Source organism: Falco peregrinus, chromosome 2 (genome assembly GCF_023634155.1).
Source record: "Falco peregrinus isolate bFalPer1 chromosome 2, bFalPer1.pri, whole genome shotgun sequence".
In the NCBI taxonomy this organism is placed as follows: Eukaryota; Metazoa; Chordata; class Aves; order Falconiformes; family Falconidae; genus Falco; species Falco peregrinus.
In genome coordinates, this window is record NC_073722.1 from 58132013 (window position 1) to 58156816 (window position 24804).

A 24804-nucleotide genomic window follows, 5' to 3' on the forward strand; every position below is an offset into this window, starting at 1 on the left:
CTCCCCCCCTCCGGGGCGGGTGGCCGGCAGCTCTAGCAGCGCGGCGGGAGCCGCCGCATCTCCGCTCCTTCCGCCGCTGACTCGCACGGTCCGCAGGGCCCCGGGCTCCCGCTGGAGCGCTCAGCCGCGCCTCTGCGCCAGCCGGCACCGCGCTAATCTCTCCCTTCCTCCTCCTCCTCCTCCTCCTCCTCCTCTCCCGGCGGCTGCCGTCGCTGCTCGCCGCTCCATTGCAGCGCCGCGCCCGCTGATCCGCGGTGACAGCGCCGGGGGAAGGAAGGTCAGAGGCGGTGACCGCACGGGGCCCCGCCGGCGGGCCCGGCCGCGCCCGGCCAATGTGCGGCGGGGAGGGGACGCGGGGGCTGCCCCGCCGGCTGCCCGGGACGGGCGCTCCGAGGGGAGCGGCGGTGCCTTTATCACCGGGCCCGGGACGGCCCCGGGCTGCGAGGCTGTCGGGGCGTGCGAGATCCCCTCGGCCGGCAGCGGGGTGAGGGCCGGGGGGCAGAGTCCAGGCGGGCGGCACGGCGGTGTGCCAGTGACGGCTGCGCTGTACCGGGACGTGCTCGCTCCACCAGTTTTGAGGTACGCAGGAGCCCAGGCACAGCGAGCCCCAGCAGAGTAGGCTGGCGTGTAATTTGCTGCCCACAGCAGGTGCTTGGTGCTGCCACTCCTGCAGACAACACCTTCACAAACACTCTTTTGGGACCATGCCCACACCACACATCTTTGGGCCCAAGTTCATAACGCGTGGCATTTATGTGACACCATTAATGCAACCATCTCCGTTCCTCTCCAAACACCAGTCGGGCCCCATGCCTTTCCCCAAGGTAGACCAGTATAAGTGTACTACATTTACACACATGATAACAGGCACAAGATTGTTAAATAGCTAGCTTGAGGCCACACAGCAAATCTCTGAGAGAAGCAAGAACGGTGTTCAGGTGGGGCAATGCCTTATCTTAGAAGTCCCCTTTTCTTTAGCAGATATTGCTGTTTTCAGCAGGAGCTTAAGGCCTGTTTATTGTTCCTCTGCTATGGTAGGGAAATCATTCCAATGGAGAGAGAGAGAACTACTAATGTTTCTATAGGCACCGCTGCTTCTGACAGCACCTGCAAGTATGGCACACTCATGCTTGGCTATGCTTTTTACTTCATGATGCTAGAATATAATAATTTCAGTCTATAAAGCCAGGCCCTACAGGCTTTATTTACCAGAACCATTCTGAAGTCAGTAATTATTTTTTTTTATTTCAAGAAAAGGTCCATGATTATTAATAAAAATCTGGCATTAGCAGTAGCATCTAAAGATAAATTCCTGCCCTGAGAATACTGTTAGGTAAGTGGTCTCAATGCAGCTCATTGTGGATGATTGTCCACTTCATAGAAATGGTATCAAATTTAGCATCAGTTGGCATTCTGTTGACAGTTTTAGCAAAGAAACTCAAAACTGTGTTGTCACAGCAACAGAACTTTCTTTCCCCAGTAACTTCGATTAATTATATTTAAAACATTGCAGACATTTCAAATACATGATGGGAGAAAGATTTTTGGACATTATGAAGTTGTCGGGGCTACTAAACTGTTTCATAAATCCACAAATCACTATGTAAAAGAGCCATCAAATAATGTAACACTGAGAAAAGAATAATCTTTGGTATAGTTCTATGAAGTTCATGGTCTTACATTATGTGTGAATTTCACCCCAAGTGTTTAATTTGCTTAAACTCTGAGGACGGGATTATACATAATGTCACAGGTTTTCTTGACATAACCAAGGGAAATGGGAGTTAAGGTGAAGTATTGTTTCAGGACTGGCCACCCCCAGCCTCAGTTCTGAAGCAGTCATGGCCTGGTTGGTCTCCAGTGCATTTCTAAGTAGCCTGTGGAGAATGACAGTACTGCACTATAGCTGGTTTTTAAACTCAGATCCCTTTTTTTCCGGAAGCCTAGTTGTGTATTCTTTGCTGCAGCACATTTATTCCACTTTACTGTAGAGAATCGTCCTTGCTGTCAGTGAAAAGTTATTATGTAAATGAATGGGTTTGAAAGCTGCTTAAAAATTCAAATGAAACAAAATGTGGTAACTAATAAAGCCATTTACCTCACATATATTTTAATGTCAAGGACATCATTCCCATAGTGCCAACCCCAGAGAAACCATACAAAGTAGAAAAAAAAAAAAAAAAAAAAGAGTAAGGAAAAGGTAAATATTTTCAGAAAGAAAGAGAAAAAAGTGCTTTCATACTTCCGTGTTCTCACTGATGCCAATTACTTGACTCCAGGGTAAGTTTTCAGGTGGTTTCTGTTTGTTAAACTTTTTTTTTCTCTGAAATACAAAATTAAATTGCTATTAATTAAGCATTTATTGGTTGTTCAAGAAAATGACTGCTCTTGAAACTAAGCATATTTGGAAATATGCACATACACACACATCATTCTGTGAAGAATTCAATATAATTATCCTTAATGTTAATAAAAATACTTCTATTTAAGGGTGGACACATTTCATGTCTTATTTCTGAGGATTCATCATAAAAATAGGAAATAATATACAAGTGTTTATGTGCCAGTTTAACAATAGTTTAGCATTGGCTTTTTTGCTCGTCAGTCACATATCAAACCAGGAAAGAGGAAAGAAACTTTCACACTTGAAATGGGCTAGTGTTTTGGTTTTCTTCTGGTGCGGTCATTTTCAGAACTAGAAAGTCTATTTCTGTAGCTTTTTGAAGATAAAAAAGTGCTAAGAAAAGCAACAAATGCTAGTTACAAATGTTATAGGAACTGTATAAATAAAGAACAGTGAACAATTGTTTCCACTCTAAAGCATTGCCCTATCTCTTCATAACAAACAACTAACCCTGTGTTTCTTCCGAGTGTTAGACAAAGAGAAGGAAAACAAAGGACTATTTATAACCTAAGAGTGCTTATATAATTTCTGTTGAAAGGTCAAAAAATGCCTTCTGCATTTAATTTTAGATCGGTCTTGGTCTCATCTGGTTATACGCTTGAACATTTTTATTTCACTACATAAAATAAGAACCTATTGTAAATATCCTCTTTGGCTAGCACAGGCTTGGACTTTCATAACATTTTCCATTTGACGTTCTAAGAGTACTTTGCAAACATTCACTCAGACTTGTTAAATTATTGGGTGGCAAGTTAACATTAGCTTCTTTTACAAAGCAAGAGAACAGGCAGCAGAAATTTAGCAACTTGTTCAAAGTTATACAGGAAAGTTAGTAGCAAAGCTGGGACTGGAATATCTGCTCACTCCATGCTACAAAGAGGATATTGCATTTTCACTCCAGAAGTCATGGAAAACTCCATGGAGGGTTATGTTTCTCTTGTCATAAACTCTGGTCCAGAAACGGGTCATCATCCATCAGCTTTGCTGAACAAGTGCTTGGAACTGAATCAAACTTAGGATATATTTCCAGGCAATTAAAAGGGCATTTTAGCGAAAAAGGCAGTTAAAACAATACTCAGGTTTTCTGGAAGGTAGGAGAATATATAATAAGAATTAAAAGAGAATTCAGGTACCTGAAATATTTTCAGTGCTGACAATGTATATATAGAATTTTACAGACTTTTTTGATATTTTGTATCTCACATTAAATTATGTTTTACAAAAAGTATCAGTATTTAATAAATTTATTTAATTTAATAAAATTTAATTTATTTAATTTAAAATTTAATTAAAAATTAATAAAATTTAACAGAATGGCAAATATGTAGACACAAGCATGAGGACGAAGAATTTTCCATGAAGCTTGGCCCCCACTGCAGAACAGATTAGGAGCTTTAGTACAATGCCAAATGCCAACTTGCAGTCCTTGGACTGAGGTTGTAGGGCATGCCTCATAGCAGGTCCACGGAAACCTCTATTTGCACCTGAAATTCTAATGGTTAGAGTGAGTTGTAGTCCATGTAAAATTCATGGCAATCCACACAAAATGTGGGGATTCTCTTGGAGGCCTCTTAGTCTAAAGCCTGCCCACCACCACCACCACCCCCAAACCACACATGCACACACACTTTGGAATCACTATTCTTCTTTAAGATTGTCAGCTTCAAAGCAACCCCTACCCAACATTTTAAAATAACCTGAGAAATTATTTCTTTTGATTTAAAATATGGTAAAACTTTATCTTTAGAATCCTAAAAAGTCATACTGACACCTACCAAATATGAAACAAAGAAAATAAAACTTTGCACTAAATTGATCTCTGAATCTCCCTTATCTTTGCTAATTATACATTATACTAGTTGACAGAGAGGGAATACCATCTTTTCCTTTTTCTCAGGAATTGCTATTTCACAGGAAAAACCAAAATCACTTACAGCAGCTGACGACTTGTTTTTTTTGGCCAGCCATCAGATTTGAAAGCCCAAGGCCGCAGAATAAGACAGATGCAAATACATTGATGTCAAATACACCAAAAGCTGACTGAGTAGATAAAAGGGGCTAATAGTTCTACAGCCTTAACCATTAAACAGCCTATTCTATGAAGAGGCTGTTTAGGCCTTTACGATCAGTTCAATGCTCAATAATGGCCTAGAGGAGTGATTATCTCATAATATCTTACTCTTGCTTTTTCCCTGCTGCTTAATTGTGTTTCAAAAATATTCTGTTAGGAGCTTTGAACAATGACAATGAGAGAACTTCTGCATATTGCTTCATCAGTTTACATAATACTAATCTTTCCTGACACTCACTACTCAACTGAAAACACGCCCACATTTCTGTAAGGTAGAATCTTGAAGAATGGCCTCTTTATCAGGTATTTTATTCAGCAAGGAAGTTCACTAGCATTTTTCTTAGCTATATAAAAATGTGCTTTAAGTTGGAAAGATCCCATTTAAGTTCTAATCATACATATTGGCTAGAAAGAGATAACCAAATTTTTTAGCTGTGGAAGTGATTTCTCAAACACAAAGACACTCACTGAGCAAAAATAACAGAAAACATATGTTTCTAACAGAAATGTATTGCTATTTCTGCCTCTGGAAAGGAAATAACAATTCTGGCTTGCCCTTCTCTCCTCCAATGGTTTTATTTATTATTTTTGTTCTATTCTACAGACTAATTTTAACTAACATACATTCTGAGGACAAAACACAAAGGATATTGTGACAGCAGACAGGCTGTAAGTGGCATTTAGTTTATTTTCAGCATGAATTTAGAACAGCCTTTTCATTTTATGTAAATTGTGGCATAAATTAATCAGATTATGTTTTTATTACATTACCATCTCAAAGTTTTAATCAAGGGCAGAAAAAAAGCTACTGCATTGTAAGGTCCAAAATCTGCCAGTTATTTAATGCAGATGGATACTGTCATCCATCTGCAAAGATTGATGGTCGCAATGGATTTTTCTTGCTTGGTTTTCCTTCATATTACTGTGGAAAAAGACAGTGACATTGAAATGAAACATTAGTGACAGTTGTGCATTTTGGTGAAACTAACATGATGTTTTTGAACAAATGTTTTTCCAAAGTCTTTCAGCTGAGAGGTATCAGGCCAGTGACTTTGAGATTAAATTCATGCATTCCACAAAGAAAGACTTGGCTGATTAGAGCACCACTCTTCAAGATCTGAATAATTGAGTTCAGATCACTGCAAACTCCTTAAAAAGCTCAACAATAAATCCACAAAATAACCAAGGCACCCCACTGCCAATTAGCTAACTTCAAAATGCAGACCTTCAGATATTCTTCTCCACGACCACCTAAAGTGGAAGTGTCCTAACATAAACAGACCTGGCAACATCTACTGGCATGGTTGACCAGGTGCCTGACAGCTTTTCCTGCTAGAACCTGCTAACTTCTCACACTGCAAAGAAGCAAATGTTCTTTTTCACCATTAGGTGATCAGTGTGGAATAAAACTAGCATGTTTACTATCTGATTCTTAAGTGTAGTTTTTGTACCAACTATACATACTCTCCCCCTCCTCCCTTAAATATTTTCATGTTCATGGTGAAGCTTCCATGACAACTGAAGTTCCTGTAAGTTCTGCTCATGACCAGACTTGCATCTCTCCTGGATCTCTCCAGGATCCATCTCAAAATTAAGCTGTACTTAGATCCACTGGTGACATGGGCTTTCCCACAAGTCCCCAAGATACCCAGGGTTGTAGGCAGACTCAGTGCCCAGCTAAGAAGTTTGTTCAGATAGAAGTTAAAGAGGCAGCCCGTTTGCTCCAACAAAACAGAAACACAGCAGATCCGCTTGCAGTCTTGTAGGTAGTAACTCAATGGTTGCAGCACTTGCCCAAGTGAAACAGGACACCCTGACCTGCATGTAAAGAGATTCAAATTCCCATTTGAACATTGCTAGGACAGAAATTTATTCTATAGGGAAGGTCTGGGAAGGGACAGAGAAGGTGGCCTCTGCATTCCTGCTCTTGAGTTTGTGCCACTACCAGACAAGAAAGTTTCATGGAGCCAGAGGGGAGGCAAACAATGCAAAGTTTGTACGGGGTAGACAGAAGAAAGCTTGTGCACGTAGGATTTTATCTGAATTATTAAAATGCTCATCTGGGAAGGATACTGATCACTGGTTTGCTGTGCTAACAGAGGTGCCAGCTTACATTCTGTACTAGAAAAGAAAAAAACTGAGCTTGACATACATCCCACTGACACAGGTGGTAAAAATGTAAAGGTTGGATGCTACTTCATCTTTTTGGCTATATGACAAGAAAGGACTGATCTGACTTACCTGCCTAGCTGTAGAAAATGGTCATTGCAGAGAACCTCACTTGAAATAACCTGAAGCTACATGCCTTACAAATTCATATCCAGAGAGGGACTTACCTAGAGCTCCGAGACAGCTTCCGAATCCTGATGTCCTCACAATAAATTTACTGGCACAGGGGTTACACCTGCAACAATGTTTTAAGTATGAATAATTAGTCAGAAGAAGTAACTAGAAGTGATAAGAAACACTTTCTAGAGCTATCCCTTCATTGCAACTATGTGATTGCTGGTTTCTGGCTGAATCAGGTCAGTTTAGTTCTGCTAAGGGTAATTTAAATGCAGGGTTCAGAAAACTTAGGGGTAGTGGGCCAACCTGTAATTTTCTTTCCACACACTTACAGGTGCTGTGCTGTGGCAACTCACTATAAGGCAATACACACCGTTTCTCACTGAGACAGGAAGCTAAGAATTATCAGAAATATATTCACCTCTTTGTGAAGCAGGGACTTTCATTGAATTCGGAACTCCACAGGAACCAAGATGTTGCGGTTCCTACCCTACTAGCTTTGCTGGGCAACATTCAAAGTGTCTGTGCTACAAATTACCAATTCCCAGTTTACGCTAATCTGCTTGTACTCACCCTAAAACGTCTTAGTAGCGTCCCCAGCCAGCAACACATCTCAGCTGAGGTGGAACAGCCATGTTTTGCATCCACGCTGTGCACTGACAGGACAGGCCTGGTCCCACCATGCTGCCCCGGGAATGGCGGCACAGGCGCGCTCTGGAGCCAGCGGCACTTGCTGTAACGGCAGCGAGGGCATTAGCGCGGGTTGGGGCCTGCTGCACTGCCCTCGCAGGCAGATCCTAAGCCTCCTAAAGCAGGGCTTAGATGGGAGTTTAGACAGAGATCAACGGTACTTAGTTCCTCAAAGCCGCTAACGCGGCTGCTACTTCACACCGCAGACGCTTTTGTTTCTCTGCCTTTTAGCCTTTGGAGGCTGAAGGCCTCCGGGCCCCCAGCGCTCGGCCCGGGCACAGATCGGCAGTTACGTCCCGACCAGGGCGAAAGGCCGCGTCACGACCCAGGCGGCAGGTCCGCCCCTGACTGACTGCCGCAGGGAGCACGACTGAGCAACCGGGGCGCTTCTCACGGAGGCAGAAGGCCGCCCCCTCACCCCTGACCGGTGCGCTCCGTTGGCACCGGCCGCCCCTTCCCGGGGGCAGCCCCCGCCGTCGGGCCGCGGGGGGAAGCGCAGCACTGCGCCCCTCCCTCAGCGGCTGCGGGGAGACGCGGCGCGCGGGCCGCTCCCCCCGCGCGGGGTCACGTGCGCCAGCTCGACCAATAGGCGGCGGCGCCCTTCCCGCTGGCTCCTCCGGCCGCGCGGGCGCCGCGCGGGGTCTCGCGGGAGCGGCGGGGCGGTATTTAAGGCCGCGGGAGGCGCTGTGTTCTCTCTCTCCTTGCCGCTCTTCGCTGCGGTAAGCCTGTTGCAGCTGCTCCCCAGAAGGAGCCCCGGGCTCCTGACGGAGGGTGGGAGGCTTGGGGTGGTGGGATTGGACCTTCTCGCGTCTTCCCTTCACATCTTGCCCTTCCAGAGCCTGGCGGTGCTCTGGGGAGTCAACACAGGGGGATAGAGCGCCTTTCCCTCACAGAAACCCAGTGCGGAGCCGTTCGCCTCCGCCCTGCATCCTGTCGTGAGGCACAAGCGTCCCTGTCCCTCCCCCCTCCCCGGCCCCCCTCGTTGCCCCTCTCTTCAGATTTCTCTCTGCCGCAGGGAGCGGCGGAGGCCGCACGCACCCCCAGGGCGGCCGCCCGGCGGGGAGGAAGGCGGCAGAAAGCGCCCCACGGTCCTGGCAAGGCCTTCAGATGACCCCGAAGGCTTTGCCCGCTGGCCTGCCGCGCTCGCCTGCTCCCAGCCTGGGCAGGAGGCAATGCACAGGGCAGGCCTTCCCAGTGGGAAGCGCTGGGGACCTGGACTCGTGCCTTTGAGCGCCTATAGGTAAGGGAGCACACCGACCTCGTCACGTATCTCACCTCTTCTGATAAGGCTTTGGGCTTCAGAAACGGAGGGCTTTGAACCTGAGACTTTGTACCACCTAAAGACAAACATATGTGTGAGGATACTGGTCTGTATCACTGTGAGACAAAGAAGGGTTTGTGTACGTTTGTTTCCCTTTCCTTTTCTAAATGGTAGGTGTTGAGCTGTACAGACCTTAAGTCGGATTCAGTGCAGTGGTTTCTTTTTTTTTAGTCTACATCAAGAAAATTACAGTCATAACTTGCAGTGTTTAGGGTGCTGAATGCTGTAGGCACTTAAGTTCAAACGGATTTAACTTTTCAAACAAAAAGTCGTCACTGATTATGTAGGCGTTTGGCCTGGTGGTCTAGTATGTCTGTAACAGTGACTTTTGATGTCTGTCTTCGTTGAGGTCTGTGTATAATTTGTTACAAGGTATGTGTAACTAGGCACAAGGTAGCAATGAATAGGCTGGTAAAGGTCAGTTTAAGTCTGGAATTGTACAGCTTCAGGGTAGCGTCAACTTTTTAAACAATTTAGGCTTAATAAACTTTCCATTGTTTCTGATCAGTAGTGTATTTTAAAAGAACTTCTATGTAGTTTAAATGGGCTAATTAAAACAATCTTTTCAACAGATTAAACCATTGCCTACCTTTTCCTTTAGGTCTTGATTTGATAACAAACTTCATGAAAACGACTTCTGCAACTGTAGAACATGACTTCTAAGAAAATCTAATTCAACCTAATAGCAACTCTGTAGAATGTGGCTTTCAGAATGTCTGTAATAAGACAATATAAATTACAATATGTAATTTAATTTCATCTTTTTTGTGCTGTATAGAGGTACTAAGCAACTTTGAAATATTTTAGACATGGATGATGACACCTAAATTAGAAGCAATGCTCAAAACTTCTTAGGAATGAATAATACCTTCTGCTAGAAGGTAAGTGTGCTCTAGTCTAATGACAATTGCAAATAGTTTTAAAACTTGATTTTTCATAAGTTGTAAATTTCAAGCAAACTGTGGTAACTCTTGAGTAAATAAGTTCAGATAATAATCTTCAATAAGAAAAAAATGGTGCTTTAATCTACTCCCCTTATATGCTTTGCCCTCTTAAGTCTGGCAGTGTCTTAAGTGGCCAACCCAGAGGGGTATAAAAGATCTCTCTCAAACCCAGAGGTGAGGTTGAAACTCTTCTTTGGATCATGCTGAGAGGAACACATTCATGAAACTAATGAACTTTGTGAAGCTGCTTCATCAACTTTATTACTAGCTTGTAGGTAGGGTTTGAACTGTTATCAGATTGTCATGTTATCTGAGTCTTGGTATCAATTTTGTGTAAATCTTTTTCAGGTTTCTCAAGTCTGTTGGTGCTTTATGTGAACCTACATGATAAATGTCTTGAATGAAAAGAGTTCCTTGTAATTGGTTGGTCTCCAGGTACGTTGCATAAAAAAGGATTAAAAAAATATTAGTGGATGTATTGCCTTCTATATCTAAATTTAATTTATTCCTTACCCGAAAACAAAAACTCCAGCAATAGTTTGGACTAGTGGAAACCTGTGTGGTAATTGTTAGGACTTCATACAGATTTAGCCAATCCAAATCAGAAAAAAGTCAGGAAAGCTTGTGATTGTTATTGGATCAGTTTATTCTAACATTTCCTCTAGTCTGGCTGTCCTGTGGAATGGAATCCATACTAGTGGTATGGGAAAGGAAAATCCTGTCCTGCACAAATGAAGACAATTATATTGAGAATTGGCTCTGACTTAAGGGTTATTTAATGTAGCATGTTTATATAACCCAACCTCAGGCCACCAGTTACCACTTGTATATATGTGATGCAGACTGCAAATTAAAGAAAATTTGCAGGGAGGAAAGCAGCATGTGCAAGGGATTTGAACCGATATTAAACATCAGCTTAGGATTTCATGAGTTGCTGATTTCTGAATTCATACTAGATGACTACAACCTGTAATATGTTGTTTTGAAAGTGGAATTGAGACCAGCAATGGCTAAAACTGCACATCTTCAATGATCATGTTTAAACAGGAACCGTGCCATTTGCTGAAACAAGTTTCCTCAAACTGCTGTAACTTATTTCTATGTCTATATGTATTAATTGAAATAAAATGAAAATGCTACCAGAAGTCCGTGTTCGAAGGTTTCTTGTTCAGGTACTTCCTGTATGAAGGCTTGGGTTTGTTTTATGGATGTGAATACTTGTGTTGTCATGCAGAAACATTATCTTTAGATGTGCACACTTGATAAACTTAATTTTTAATTTAAGTGGGCCATTTTCAATGCATCTGTAATCTTCATCTTTTATTCTGACTACCTGATCCTCGTTTTCTGAAGTATTTTAGAATGCAAAAGCACTTTGAGATCAACTGGTCAACTTCCAAGTCATTTCATTAGGCTGTATGTGCTATCTGCATGTTCTCCAGCTAGTGAAAAGGTCTCAAACTTTAAAGAACAAAGAATCCCATTACCTGCCCATTTCAAATAAAAAAAAGTGGAAAAGGTTGCAATACTCCCTGTAAAGAACAACCAGTGTGAAGATCCTTGAAGAGCAAGATCAGTGTTGAGTGATTGAAAGCTTTTGTGTGCTTATGTCTAAACATTAAAAACTTGCTCCTCAATGGTGGGTCTTAACAAGAAGTGATTTGTGTGTCCTATTACTAGCCACTAGTACCTTAAAATGCACAAGCAAGAATATAAAATACTGTTAAAGTAGCTGCCAGGTGCTTCCCCACTGCCTATAGAGGAAAGTGAGTTAAGTGTGGATTTATGGAACAAACATACATGGTCAGGTTTAACCCCCATCTAGCCACAAAGTGTTTCTGGTTATCTTTGCTTAAATCTAGGCTAAATGGGGTATTTAGTCGTCAATATTTATAGCCTGCTAGTCTTGCCTAGGTATTTATTTTCCTGTGGACTTGTGTTTTAATAAACTAAATTTGAAGGGAATACAACAGTACTTTCCCTTCTTTATATTAAACCTGTCTGACAACTGTCTAGTTCCTGTTATAAAAAAACAATAAACCATTTTCCTACAAGCCTTGTCAGTTATTTTATAAACCTCTGTCCCCTGCAGTCACGCTCAGGGTTTGTTTTAGTCTATTCAGTCTTGCCTTATGCGAGTGTGGTTTCATAGCTGATCCATGCTGCCCTGTCCAGGCTGTGTAAATCGTACTTATCTTGGGTTCAACACTAACTGATGGCATTTAGCATAGAGAGACTTTAAATGTTTTCTCCTGTATAACTGGTAAACTTGTTTACATTTGTTAGCTTGGGATGGTGTTCAGTGAGCTGTCTGCACTTCCAGAACTTTATGAAGGGAGTAGAATTATCTTGGAAGGGCTGGAGTTTTCCTTCCCAGATCTATTAGTCGCACAGTAAAGTGGTGTTAAATTCCATCTGCTGCTCTGTCCATAAGGATCTTGTCAGAATCAAGATGTTTTGGAGTCTGCAGCCATTGTTACCTTTTGAGTATTCTGTGTTTTTCACATCAGTTTGAAAACAGCTTTGAAATTTTTCACTTATGAAAACTATTTGTTCCTCTCCTTTTTGAATTAATGGCCTAAGTATACTTAAGGCCCCCTACTATTTCATAGTAGCTATCATGCCCTTGAAGGACCTATCTGAAGACTTATTGAAAAGAATGTTCCTTTGAGTCATGCTTAGGTGCTGACTCTTTCAGAGACTTGTTTGTTTAGGGTTTTTGAGGCATTACTATTCAACTCCATGCTGTGCAGTTGGTGATAAAAATTGCCATTAAATCCGAATGACTTAGTCCTTATTCACAAATTTGTTCTAAAACGTTTCAGTCAGGTCCTTGTTCATTCATCCCTAGTTTTTAAAAATTTTGGGAAAGTAATCTCTATCACAGACAAATCATTCACTTGGCTTTTGTGATGTAGCCTTCAAATTCTCAAAGGCTCCTTTCATACTTGCTCATTTCTTGGGCTTGCAAATTCTTTTGCAGACTGCCTGCTTCAAATCAATTTGAAAAGATTAATATTTTGTATCATATTGTTCCTTAAGCATTTCTGCTGCTTCAGTATCATACAGATTTAGATGGGGTTATTCAATTTTACTTCGTTTTGGCATGACTTGCAGTTACTGAAAGATACAGCTTCACTGTGGAGCACATCCACAGTTTAAAAGGGCTATAATTTTTGTGTTTTTCAATTTGCCCATGAAACTTGATTAAAACTTGTCTTTTAAGCAACATTTTACCTGTTTAGCCGTACCGCACCCTTTTAAACTGGTACTTTTATGTAGTTTCATTGCTCACTGCTTTTCTCCTTCTGTTTTTTCCTTTCTTAAAGGGAGAAATTTGCCTAAAATTTCAGTAAGTTCAATATAGAAATGTTTTAGGATGTACTTGTTTCCATTGCTGACAGCTGAAGTTTTGTTTCCTATCAGTCTGTCTGTTGCAGAAGATAAGCTTTTTCAGATCAGTGACTTGCACACTTGTACTACATACTGGCAGTATGTTATTGTTTCCCCAACAGAACTGCAGTGTTAGCAAAGTCCTAGTTTGCCATAGTTATCAATGAAATACCCATGAGCTACTAAGAGATGACGTTGCATGTAAAGTCCAATCTTTGCTGTTCTGCCCTTCTGAAATATCTGGTAAGAAAGAGAGGATCCATTCTAAACATGATCTATTCTGCTTTCACACAGCAAAAATGGATTCAGCTTACTGGTTTTAGTACATCTGGAGAGGGAGCAATAATGAGAAAAAGTGTACTTGAGACTCAGGTGAATACTTAACATTTCACCTACCTTGTTCTTCAGGTAACTAGGCAATCATAAGGCACTATTTAAAAAGGGGAAGAGCTTTTTCAGTAGAATGGGTTTAATAATACAAAGTCAAAATAGAGTTTGTATTTTAAGCTAAAGTATCAAATTATTTCATGTGTTTATAAGGCTTACGACTTTGTACATTTGACTGACTCTGTTACGACTCAGTTGGGGCCGTTATTCTATGCTGAAGGCTCATTTGGAAGAAACACTGGTTGGAAAGATAAGTCACTTGAGAGTAGACTGTTCTATGACTTCTCATGAGTAGTTACAGTAAGAACTCTCTTATCGATTAACTTTGACTTGTTTCTATTCCATCTTCAGGCTTTTTGGAGTATAAATACGTCAGTTCAGGCATCGTTCACCTAATTAAATTTATGATATATCATGTTAAAGTAGTGAAGCAAAACAAAAGGATTAGTATTAGTCTAGGAATATGAAGTAAGTCTGCATGTGATAATTTTATTGTTGTAAGTTAGCTCATTCACCCTAACGGCTGTGCAGTTCACTGAGAGCTGGTTTGTATGAATTCTGTCCTCTAAATGAAGCTATAACGTTGCAATTTTTGCTTTTATTACTCATTGGAAAAGTGAAGACTAATGGAAGAAAAACAGCCAGGTTTGCTGGAGAATAGTCAAGGGCTAACTAGTTGGCTTGCACCATTACAGATTTGTGTTAACTGGCCTTGTTACAAGCTAGATGATATTAAGGCAAATTCTGTCATTTTGTAAGTTTTTGTATGATCATTTGTACAACAGGGATTATATGAGAGTGTTGGGGGAAATAAAGATGGAGGAAAGCTGCAATATAGCTTTTAATCTGTACATTTCTGTTCATTCAGGCTTATTGATTGCTAATTTAGGAATGCTGCATTGGTTTTTCACCGACTAAATCTGCAAGAATGTTAAATTTGTTCAGCAAGACTGAAGACTGCCAGACAGAAAAGGGAATATTTTCATATCTATGTATTTATTCTGTGTTCTAGCAGACAATTGAAAGCATGATAGTTCTTCTGTAACTTACTGCTAAAACTGTCAAGACTCAATAATCAAAGAAAATGCGGATAAAAAAAGCCGAAGAATGAAGTGTACTTTGGGAGTGACGTGCTCAGCCCTGGACCGTTTCCTGTGCACAGGGCTACATGGAACAACGTTGTTTTGTATTCTGTGCAAGAGTCTGACAAGATGCAAAAATGTTTATTCTTCCCGGTTTTTTTGAACTGGGAGCAGTTGTTGGGGGACCACCTTGAAAGTCTGGCACTCCCCAAGAGTTTTAGTTCTGAGGACCTTGGCAATACCAGAATTTCTGTGATGACTTATACTTAGTAACACAGATTTGGGACCTCCAGGGTTTGTACTGTTTTGTTTTTAAGGATTTAAAATTTGCATGCAGGTATTAATTAATGTTAGAGTTAGGTTTATGACCCTTTGTGGCCTTATATTAATAAATCATACTTACAGATCTTCAGTGGGAAGCTTGGAGGCAATACTCAAGTAATAACGGCTAGTTGTTGTCCTAGTTATTCTTTTGACTTGATGGTTAGTTGCCTGCATCTTCCTTATTTATGCCTTCCCATAACGTTATGGTTGTATCCAAGATTCTTGAGTTCGTGCAGAGCAGAACAGCAGTAGGGTGAGTATATAGGCTGAATGGACTTGTACCTAAGAAACAATGAGTGTGCATCCCATGTGTTCTGATTTGGATCAATGCAGGCAGACATTTCTCACAAAAATGCAGTTTGAGATAGCAAAATCTTTTTATAGTTGTTAGATATCAGATCTGTATAGAACATGTTTTCTTAAAACTTTCTACATTTGGTTTCAGATGCAACTCACATTGGATTTTTCCACACATCAATACTTTTGCTCATCTAAACAAAGGTGAAAGCTGTGTGACCTTCAGTGACATTCATTGCTGCAAAGAGGGCCTTTTCTGTTCAGTGGACCCTGATGTAAAGATCAGAGATTTCCTCCTATGCTTTGATATTTAACATCTGCAGCTTTGACTCGGTGCATAAACACTGAACACTGTAATACTGAAAACACTCATACTCCTTCAGATTAAAGAAAAGTGTACAAGCGACAACAATGACTTGCCATCTTCAGATTGTATTGTATGTTTACTGTAAGACATAAAGTTAATCTAATCACAACACATTCTAATGTATTTCAACCTAAATGTACTTTATTAAAATAATGATCAGCAGTAATTGGAAATAGGCAGAGGCCTAGGAAGAGCAGTGTGCACAAAACCAGGGGATGAAAAAATGCTGGGAGTTGCTGCTTTTAGCACTGCCTGGGTTTGGAGACAATAGGTCATGCAGATCTTAGTTTGTTTAATGTGGTAGCAGGTGAGATAATTGTCTTTCCTTCTCCGTGGCATATTGCACACCAAAGCAGAGGTGGTATTTGGCCTGTGATTCAGTGTTTTTCAGACTTTCTCCTGATAAGTGAAGGGATTCCATGAAGGTAAATTATATGAAGGAATTTGGCTTAGGTTTCATTAGTGGTCCTGCCATTAAATCTTATTACAGATGATGTAGGAAGATGAAATCCCAGCTTTTATTTGGCTATATCATGATCTGTGCCTTAAAAATAGAAAATTATCTCATGTAGCTTGTAAAGTGAAAGAAAATCAATAGCACCTCTGTAGAAAAAAATCTCAGCAAGCTACTTGAAAAGATTGCTAACTGTAATGTTCTCAGGATTTTGGTAATGGATCCTAATAGATTCATCATTTTTATTTATTTATTTTTCCTCTGACATGTAAACGTAAAATATATCCAACATACTTTACTGGTAAAATAACCAGAAGGGAATAAAGCCAAGTAAAGCAAACAGAAGGATGCAGTCTGTTTCCAGAAAGAATGTGTTCTGTCCCACATACCCAGACTCAAGATACTGATTTCAGATCCAGCATGGCACAAGATTTTTAGAGTTGCTGATATGCAGTGACATACCATGATTTTTTTTTTCCAGATACCCATGGATTTCCTCAAAGTTTTGTTTTAGACCTTGCTGCTGCTGTTTCAATTTGCAGATAGGTCTGTGTTCTGTGTTGCGTGGTATAAAAGAAAAAGAAAAGAAAAAAAAATAAGATAAAAAGAAATAAGTAGATAATTAAAAAAGAAAGAAAATAAAAAATCTCTTTTGCTGCTCTACATGAAATCTCGGATTTTCATCTACACATACTGCTGCTATCAAGAAAATCTGGAAAGAGAAAAAAGGTATAATGATGGAATTCATAGGTGTGCAATAAAAATGCTTTAACTCTGTGATGTGTTTTTATAGTAAGTGATGTGAAAATTATTAAAAAGCAACCCCAAGAACTATAAGGTAACATTAAGTCCCTCCTGGATTCAAGCCCTTGCTGCTTCTTATAATGCATAATGAGTATGTTTATTGGAACTACATACCAGCTGCAGTCCTTTCAGTTGTCCACTACTCCTTTTTTGTATATCATTGTTGGCAGGGCCTAAGTAATTTTTGGTCCTATGCAAAAAGATGCTGCCAGGTCAGTATTTTCATGTCATTTTGTTGTGTAGGGAGAGCACCTCAGGTTTGGGTACCTTAACTGTAGATCATTTCTTCTTCATAGTGTTGCAGATGTAATAGCAATGTGGTCCAATTCTCACCTGTGTGGTGGTAAGGCTGAGAAGTCTGACGGATCCGAGCTAGGTCTCATCTGCCCTCTTGGTCTGAGCTGGGAAATGATGATTGCAACAGCTGTGACTCCTCTCCAGCATAGTTTTATCACATGTGTTAGTTCAAGGAAACTAATTATACAAACAAGTAACAGGGTGACTTTTTTTACTGCTACTGTGCTGTACATTGGGGGTTTTTTTCCAAACTGAAGTTTTATTGCTCTGTCTGTTTTGATTCACAGTATTATGTCTGTTCTCACCTGACTTGGTACAAGACCTTGCAGTGTGTCTATTTACCATGAGTCAAAGCAGAAGAAAGGTCTCAAGGTACCTGTATAGGTTGGTCCTATTAAAACTCTACACCAAGTTCCTCAGATTGCCATGCTCTTTGCAGGCTCCTTGGGCTACAGCCTTCCTCTTCAGTAGCCATGATTTTTACTTCTCATGGAGCTTCTTCCTCCTTTAACCAATTTGAGTTTTGTTGTTACCGTTTCTTAAAAATGCTAACCAAAACCCCATCTTAAACTGACAGAATATGGAGAAGCAACTGCTTTTAGTAAAAACTCTGTGATATGTGTGTGATGTGAAAGAACTATAAAATTAGACACAGTAAACTGAATGAAAACAAGTTTTAAGATACAGAAAAATAATAGCTCTGCTTTGCAGCTATCTGTGTCACTGATTAATACTTACAATTACAGACAGTATTAAGCTGGTACGTAAAAATCACAAAAATTTATATTTTTCTTTCTTGCATGCCTACAGGCAGCATATTTGCTGGTGAGCAGGAAAAGAAAAATTACTGCCGTTGTCATACTTCATAACGGAACTAGCACCGCCTGGCTTATGCACTATATGCTGTGTAGTCCACAATTTTTATAAATCCTTTCCTTGGACTGCTTGGAAATTGCTAGGAAAAAGAAAGTGTGCCAAGAATTCACCATAAAACATTGAGAACTTGAGTACCTGTATTTATACCATTAGAGAGGGGCTGATGGTTTTCCTTTTTGACTAGAATTATGACTGTTAACTGAATGCAGCTTCAGGTATGAGTGCTCTCTCCGCATTTGGATATAGGGGTTGGGTATGAAATAAAAAGGTAAAGAAAAATATTGAATATATTATATACCTTCTTAAATATCCCATGTATCTCAAACTACTTCATTATGAATTACAGTGCTGCTATCACTTCAGGAACTGTAACCAGATGCAGCATTTGTTATGTAGTTACTACAGCTCCCATGTAACCCTTGGACAGAACTTGATTTCTGAGGAAGAAAATACAGATAGGGTACTGCCATTGGTTTTTGTTTGTGGTTTGATTCTTTTTTTTTTAGAAGACTTGCATTTTTTATTAAGTGGAATTGTCATTCCATGTCCACTAGTGTGACAGAAGAGCTGCTCTCTCAGCTCTCACTGGCTTGAGACCTGTCTATTAGAATTTGAAAAGGCTGCTTGAACTTAGGTAGCTTTAAAACTTCCAGAAATAAGGTATGTAAACTTAGTTGAAGGTCACTAGGACCTGTAAGTCAGTATCGTGGATGACAAGCATGCTAGGACAAATGAAAGGTAGGTCTTCAGACAATTTCACCAAAATTCAATGAAACTGTGTTTGTTTACTTTAGCAGAGAGTCAGGCCCCCACTCCTCTCTACAAACCTTAGTTATCTTTCTGAGGTTGCTAGTCATGACCTAACACCTACAATGATTTGAGGTCCTGTCCTCAGTCTGGCCTCTTTCCTATTGCTACCAGGTGCCCAGTCTGAAGGTTTGGGTTTACGTAACTTTGGGTTATTCGTATAATTTCTCACTAACGCTCATGCTGTTAACCTGAACTCAACTTTGATCTCGTTCAGCAGGGTGAGAAGTTTCTAGCTTTGACTCACAGTTTGTCGTCCTACCTTTAGTTTTTGCTTTAAGAAAATAATCTTTATTTTTCCATGTAAGTGATGTGTCCTTCCATTGTGGCTTCTGCAACTTAATTGTGGATTACTCCCATTTAACCACTTCTTGTTTTTATTCAGGGTAATTGTATTATTACTGAGTCTGCCTTAAGAAGTTTATTTAATATCTTCCTGATATTTTGTGTATGTTTGTGTGAACACAAAGAGAAGTCGTTCCTTGCAATTTGTAATCAGAATCTTTAAAGTAGTTATAGACTGTGATTTAAGTGCCTTTGTTTTTATGCTGTGGGACATAGTTTATATATGTTTTTATTGCCTGGAGATTTGAGTACAAGTTGGGCTGCTTGAAAGGGTCTTGCATAAAATTCAGTAGTGCAAAATGCTGTTGCCATTTTCTTGTGGAAAAATAAATTAGAGGTGAATATTTCATGTATTGAAAAGGGGGTAGGGAGGAATTGTTTTTCCTTCCAAGTAAATTATTTTCAGTTGTCAGATTTCAAAGCTCCAAGTAAGAATATTATATGGATATCTGTTTGCTTATATTCCCAGCTGCCTTTCAGATTGACTCTGGTAGAATTTCTTGTGGTAGATTCTATAAATTGCATGTTTTGAAGTAACTTAAATAAATAATTTTAGGGTAGGATTTTTCAGAAGTATTCAGAACTGAATTCTTTCCAGTCTTTCTGAGATTAGTGTTTTACTGTTGATGTCATTAGAGCAAAATTTGTTCAGTACTGAACAGTTTGAAAATCCCACTGCTGGTGTATAGGGTCTGGCTGAGATGGAGTTAATTTTCCCGCAGCAGCCCTGGCAGCGCTGTGCTTTGTACTCATAGCTAGAAAGGTGCTGGTAACACACCAGCGATTTGGCTACTGCTGAGCCGTGCTCTACCGCATCCAGGCTGGCTCTCCAGCATTCCCCCATCAACAGCCGGCTGGGGGTGGGCAACATATTGGGGAGGGGGCACAGCCAGGACAGCTCATCCAAACTGACCAAGGGATATTCCACACCGTATGATGTCTGCTCAGCAATAAAAGCTAAGAGAAGCGGGGGACTGGGGGCATTCGTTACAAAGATATTCATTTATGATGTTTGTCTTCTGGTGCAACTGCTATGTGAAGCCATACTTCCTAGGAAGTGGCCGGACATGGCCTGCTAATGGGAAGTACAGAATAAAATCTTTTGTTTTCCTTTACTTCCATGTGCGGCCTTTGTTTTTACTTTATTAAACCACCTTCATCTTGACTCACAAAATTTTTTTTCATCATATTTTGTCCCTGCCCCCTGCCCCTCCCTTGTACAGAGGACAGCAGTGATAGAGCAGCTTGGTGAGCACCGGGTGTCCAGCCAAGGTCAAACCACCACAGCTGGTTACTAAAATCAAAATCTTTGGTATTTCTTAATCTCTTCAGGTGGCAGGGCGTGGTTGGTTCAGCCAAGTGATTTGGATTGGCCGCACCGAAACTGTTGATAATGTAATTCCATACTTACATCATGAAGCCAAGAGGAAAAAAATAATTATTACCCTGCAGGCACTGAAGGAAATATAAAACACACAGTGGTAGACTGTCTTTTAAGAAGTCTTAATTCACACCCTATGTCTCATCAAATATGTCACACAATAGAAACAGTCTTGCAAATATGAACTGTTTTGGTAAGCAGGAGCTTTATTTGATTTTGTTATTGTTACTCGTGATGCAGTTCTTTTAAGAATCTGAGCTAGTCCTGCAGAATACTTAATTCCTTGCTTGAATTTTGTTTCCTAACACAGCTCTAGAGGTAAAGACACTATTTACAGTTCATACCCATAGTCTGTAACACACTACAGGGCCAATGTGTAAATCAAAACAATCATTGAGGTAAAGAGTTTTAGGAAAACATGCGTTTCATACAGAGAATGGTATGGGAGACTCGATCTAGAATACGAGGACAGTCTCAGATTATTGTGTGCATGCTTTAGTGTCATTTGGGTAGCATCACTAGGGTAAAAGAAAGTCCTATTTAAGCAATATATAATTGTAATTAAAAACTAGATAGAACGTGGAGTTATAATAATGAAACAAATCTACCTGGAAAATGATAGCTTGAGGAAGCACCATGAGATGACTGAAAAAGTGTTTATAGCCATCACACAGGGGGTATTGTAATTCCAATTTTACTTTGAAATCGGAAAGCTACCATAAATTTGACTTAAGTTTTTTGGCATGGACTGAAGAAGAGTGTAGATAAGGCTGTGTCAATGCTTCTGAAGAAGCAGCCAGTGAAGATGCCGTGGTTTGTGTTTCACAAGTTGTTCAGGAGCCTTGGGAGCTGGGTTCGGTTGCTCTGGGTTGGAATAGTTCCATAAGCAGCACTGACTGAATGCCACCTATTGTGGGAAGTCCATTTCTTCAGTTGCCTAAAGACATTAACTGAGGGGGGAAAAAAATCAAGGCCCCTGCTAAAGAGATGTTAAATGTTGTTTGCGACAATATAAGCTCAGTAGTCTGTTCCACCAACAAAGTATTGACATATGATGAATTACAAAATTAAAATCAATGTGAGAATTGGTTGGTGATCGAAACTTATCTAGAGCTGATATAAAATTGGCAAGAACAGAATAAAACATAGAACAAAGTGTAGACATTTTGTAAATGTCAGTGTATCTAGTCCACATTGAAGCTCTACTAGTCTTTCTTCTTGTTCGATAGTTTATGTGTCAAAACCAGGAACATTTGACACACCTCTCACATTTCTATTCTATAACTTAGCAAGAGGTGGGATATTCAATATCAGTCATTGGTTCTCCGTGTCAGTAGATTGATAGTTTAGGATTCCAAAATATACTTTGTTCACAGTCATAGCCTACTAAAAAGGTATCTAACACACGAGCCAGATGATTGTGTTACATAACAACTCGGTAACGCTGGTCTAAAAGCTCACTTGATCTTTTTAATCTTGGATAATTTTTCTGCCCAAAATTGTTTGCAGGCAGCTTGTCCAGAAAACAAATTCTTGTTTTAATTAAATTTTAATTAAACTCTTGTTTAATTTGCTGTTAATTCAGCTGAAAAAAAAACCACCAAGGGTAATATCACCTCTGCTTGTTAGAAAAGCAGTGCTCCAATTCAGCAAATACATGTGAGTTTTCAGATGCAATTGGTTGTACTGGCTGTGTGGTTTCTGTCCTCGCCTAACTAGAAACAGAGCCAGCTGTGATCACAGACTTTGGCTCCTTGCTCCTTGTTCAGCTGCAGCTCTGCTGAATGCAGTGCTGGGGGGTCACCATATATGCTTGCTGCCTGTGATTCCAAGCTGCTTGGAGCAGGTCTGTTTATGTAAACGTGCATACAGAAACAAGCTGCACCCAGGGATGGGTGGCTACCCAAGATTAATCAGAACAAAAAGGACTTAGCAAGTATGTAGGTCCCAGCAGGCACAGCTTCTGCAGGGCGTTATGTCTTGGGAAAGAGTTAGGGAGAGAGAAGGAAGGTAATGGAAATGGATGGGGCCTCGTTACAATTTGCATACCTGGGAAAGTACACTTTCAGACATTTGTAGGGCAAGAGAAGGGTACATTTCCCTCACTCAGGAGTTCGTCTTCTGTTCTGTCCCTGGAGCTGCAAATCTACAAATGAGCCTAAAGGGATGTGATCAGTGCAGTGTAAAAAAGTCCACTGTAATTTATATAGAATCAGTCCTTGTGGTAGCAGAGAAGAACATGGTAAATAAGCCTATAGGCAACACCATAAAATTGCATTTAGACTTCTCACAGTATGCAAATTAATCTGCTTAGACCTAATTTTATGGGGCAGTTCGTGCCATGGGGTCTGGATATATCCTAAGGGACCTGGTTCTCTATAGTGCTGGGCATCCAACAGCACTGGTGGATATATAGCACTAATGATTTTATAACAGTAATAATTTTGATCTTCTGAAACTGTTTTAAATAGCTGGAATTGTGTGTAAATCAATAGCAGCAAATATGTCTCCTTATAATCATACTCCTATAAATAACTGATTTTACTGTATTGAGAAAATTAGTTTCGTCTTATCTATTACCTCATCGTACCCACTGTACAACAGCTAAACACCTTGGCTACCCAAGGACAAAAACATAATTTTGTTTAAAGATGTACTTGTGTCCCATTTATTCAGGGCATCTTAATTGTTAGATTCTCTGCATGTGGTTACAGAGCTGCTTTTCGCCAAGCTTGCAGCACATTAACCCTGATTCACAGCAAGAAGTGCCCGTAAGTCCTAGAAATTATAAAATTCTGGTGAAGTGTTATATATAGGTTCTTGAAACATGTTTTGTAACAAAAAGGCTTTTTGTCTTATGAAGGAAATAGTAGTGTATCAAATCCAGGATATTTGGTATAAGGCAAACACCTTTCTTGTTCAGGTTGCAACACTTAAATCACAGGTTGGCTTGAAAGGAGAAAAAGGTAAAACAGAAGGAGAGCAAGGTGCTGGAGCACAGTACTGAAAAGAAAACCCACTGCATTGTATCATCAACAAAAAGAGGAAAAACCTAAATTACTCTAAATAATTATGAAATTTCTTTTTGAAATGCAGGCTTCATTTTTTTCAATTTTGAAAGTCTCAAACTTACACAAAGCAGGAGGACAAGGGAAGAAAATTATCCAGAGGGTTGCACCAGGGTATCCATGAGGCCATGTGGCACCTAAACCCACCATTAAAAATAGCTAAGGCTCAATAATCAGAACTGAATTAATGTGGAGCTGGCAAAAGACTAGTGGCTTTCTCCTCTTTGCCTTTATTTTGTAACTCAGAAAGCCTGATTGCTGAGATGTTTGCTAAACAGTTTCTAGTAATAACCATATCAATCTCATTTTGAATTACAGCAGATTTATGCCAGAGCCTGGCCTGGTGATTTTATTATGGAGACAGGCAGCCCAGGCTCTGTTTCATACTCATCTAATCTCTCAACATTCCGGGGAAAAACATATAGGTATTTTTTTCTCAGAATAGTTTTTAAATCAGTTTTGAAAGAGTTGGGCTATAATCTTTCACTGTCAGTATGCAAGACTGTACTGGCCTACCCTCTTACTGATTCTTTTCTACGTATACAACATTTAGCAAGTAAATGGAAATAACACCACTGAGCTTTCCTCCTTGTCCCAGCATGACAGCAGGAAACTTGCTGCCACCATACTGTAACACTTAAGATGATTTTCAGCTGGTATTGCAACACTAAGAAACAAAAATAGCTGCATGTAAAGTGGCAAAATACCATACCTTCAGGGCCTTTTGTTACTAGAAAATAGGTCAATTTGCACTATTTTTAAGGATACTTGTGACCTTTCTGGTAACGATCTTATTGGCTTGGTGATATTCAAATTATGGTTCTGTTTTAAGAATAATACCTTGGTACGTTTGCTGTTAGAATGCCTAGATGGAGGACAAAAATCTTACTGAAAGCTTGATTGAATGAAGCACGTCTGGTCCGCATTTGTGTTCCTGGTGAGCGATTGTTCTGGCTTAGCAGCTCCACTGGCTGCATACAAATTCAAGGTACCAGAGGCCCTTTTCAATAAGCACGCCAATTCAGTTAAGCTGCCTAAACTCCTTGTACCTTTTCCATGTTCCTAATTTAAATTGGCAGTGCTTCTGAACGGTATCAGGTTGTCAGCGTCAGAGGAAAGAACCGTTCCTTTTGTTCCCAGAACTAGTACAGTGTGAGCTTTCTCATCTGGCGGTGCAGGATGACTGGGATAAAGAGGAGGGAAAAG

The 24804-nt window shown here is 40.3% G+C and overlaps 1 long non-coding RNA gene and 1 other non-coding gene across 3 annotated transcripts; both read left to right on the plus strand.

The window, feature by feature from the left end:
- The first annotated feature begins 8075 nt into the window (after positions 1–8075).
- LOC106112135 (uncharacterized) lies at positions 8076–10861 on the plus strand. Of its 2 annotated transcripts, XR_003552273.2 has the most exons (4): positions 8076–8170; positions 8467–8691; positions 9551–9653; positions 10065–10861. It is a non-coding gene; the product is annotated as an uncharacterized LOC106112135 (long non-coding RNA). The 2 variants fall into 2 exon arrangements; XR_003552272.2 differs by having other exon boundaries at positions 8152–8691.
- On the plus strand, positions 9817–9934 carry LOC114010699 (small nucleolar RNA SNORA26). The gene has a single exon (XR_003552286.1). It is a non-coding gene; the product is annotated as a small nucleolar RNA SNORA26 (small nucleolar RNA).
- Positions 10862–24804: the final 13943 nt, after the last annotated feature.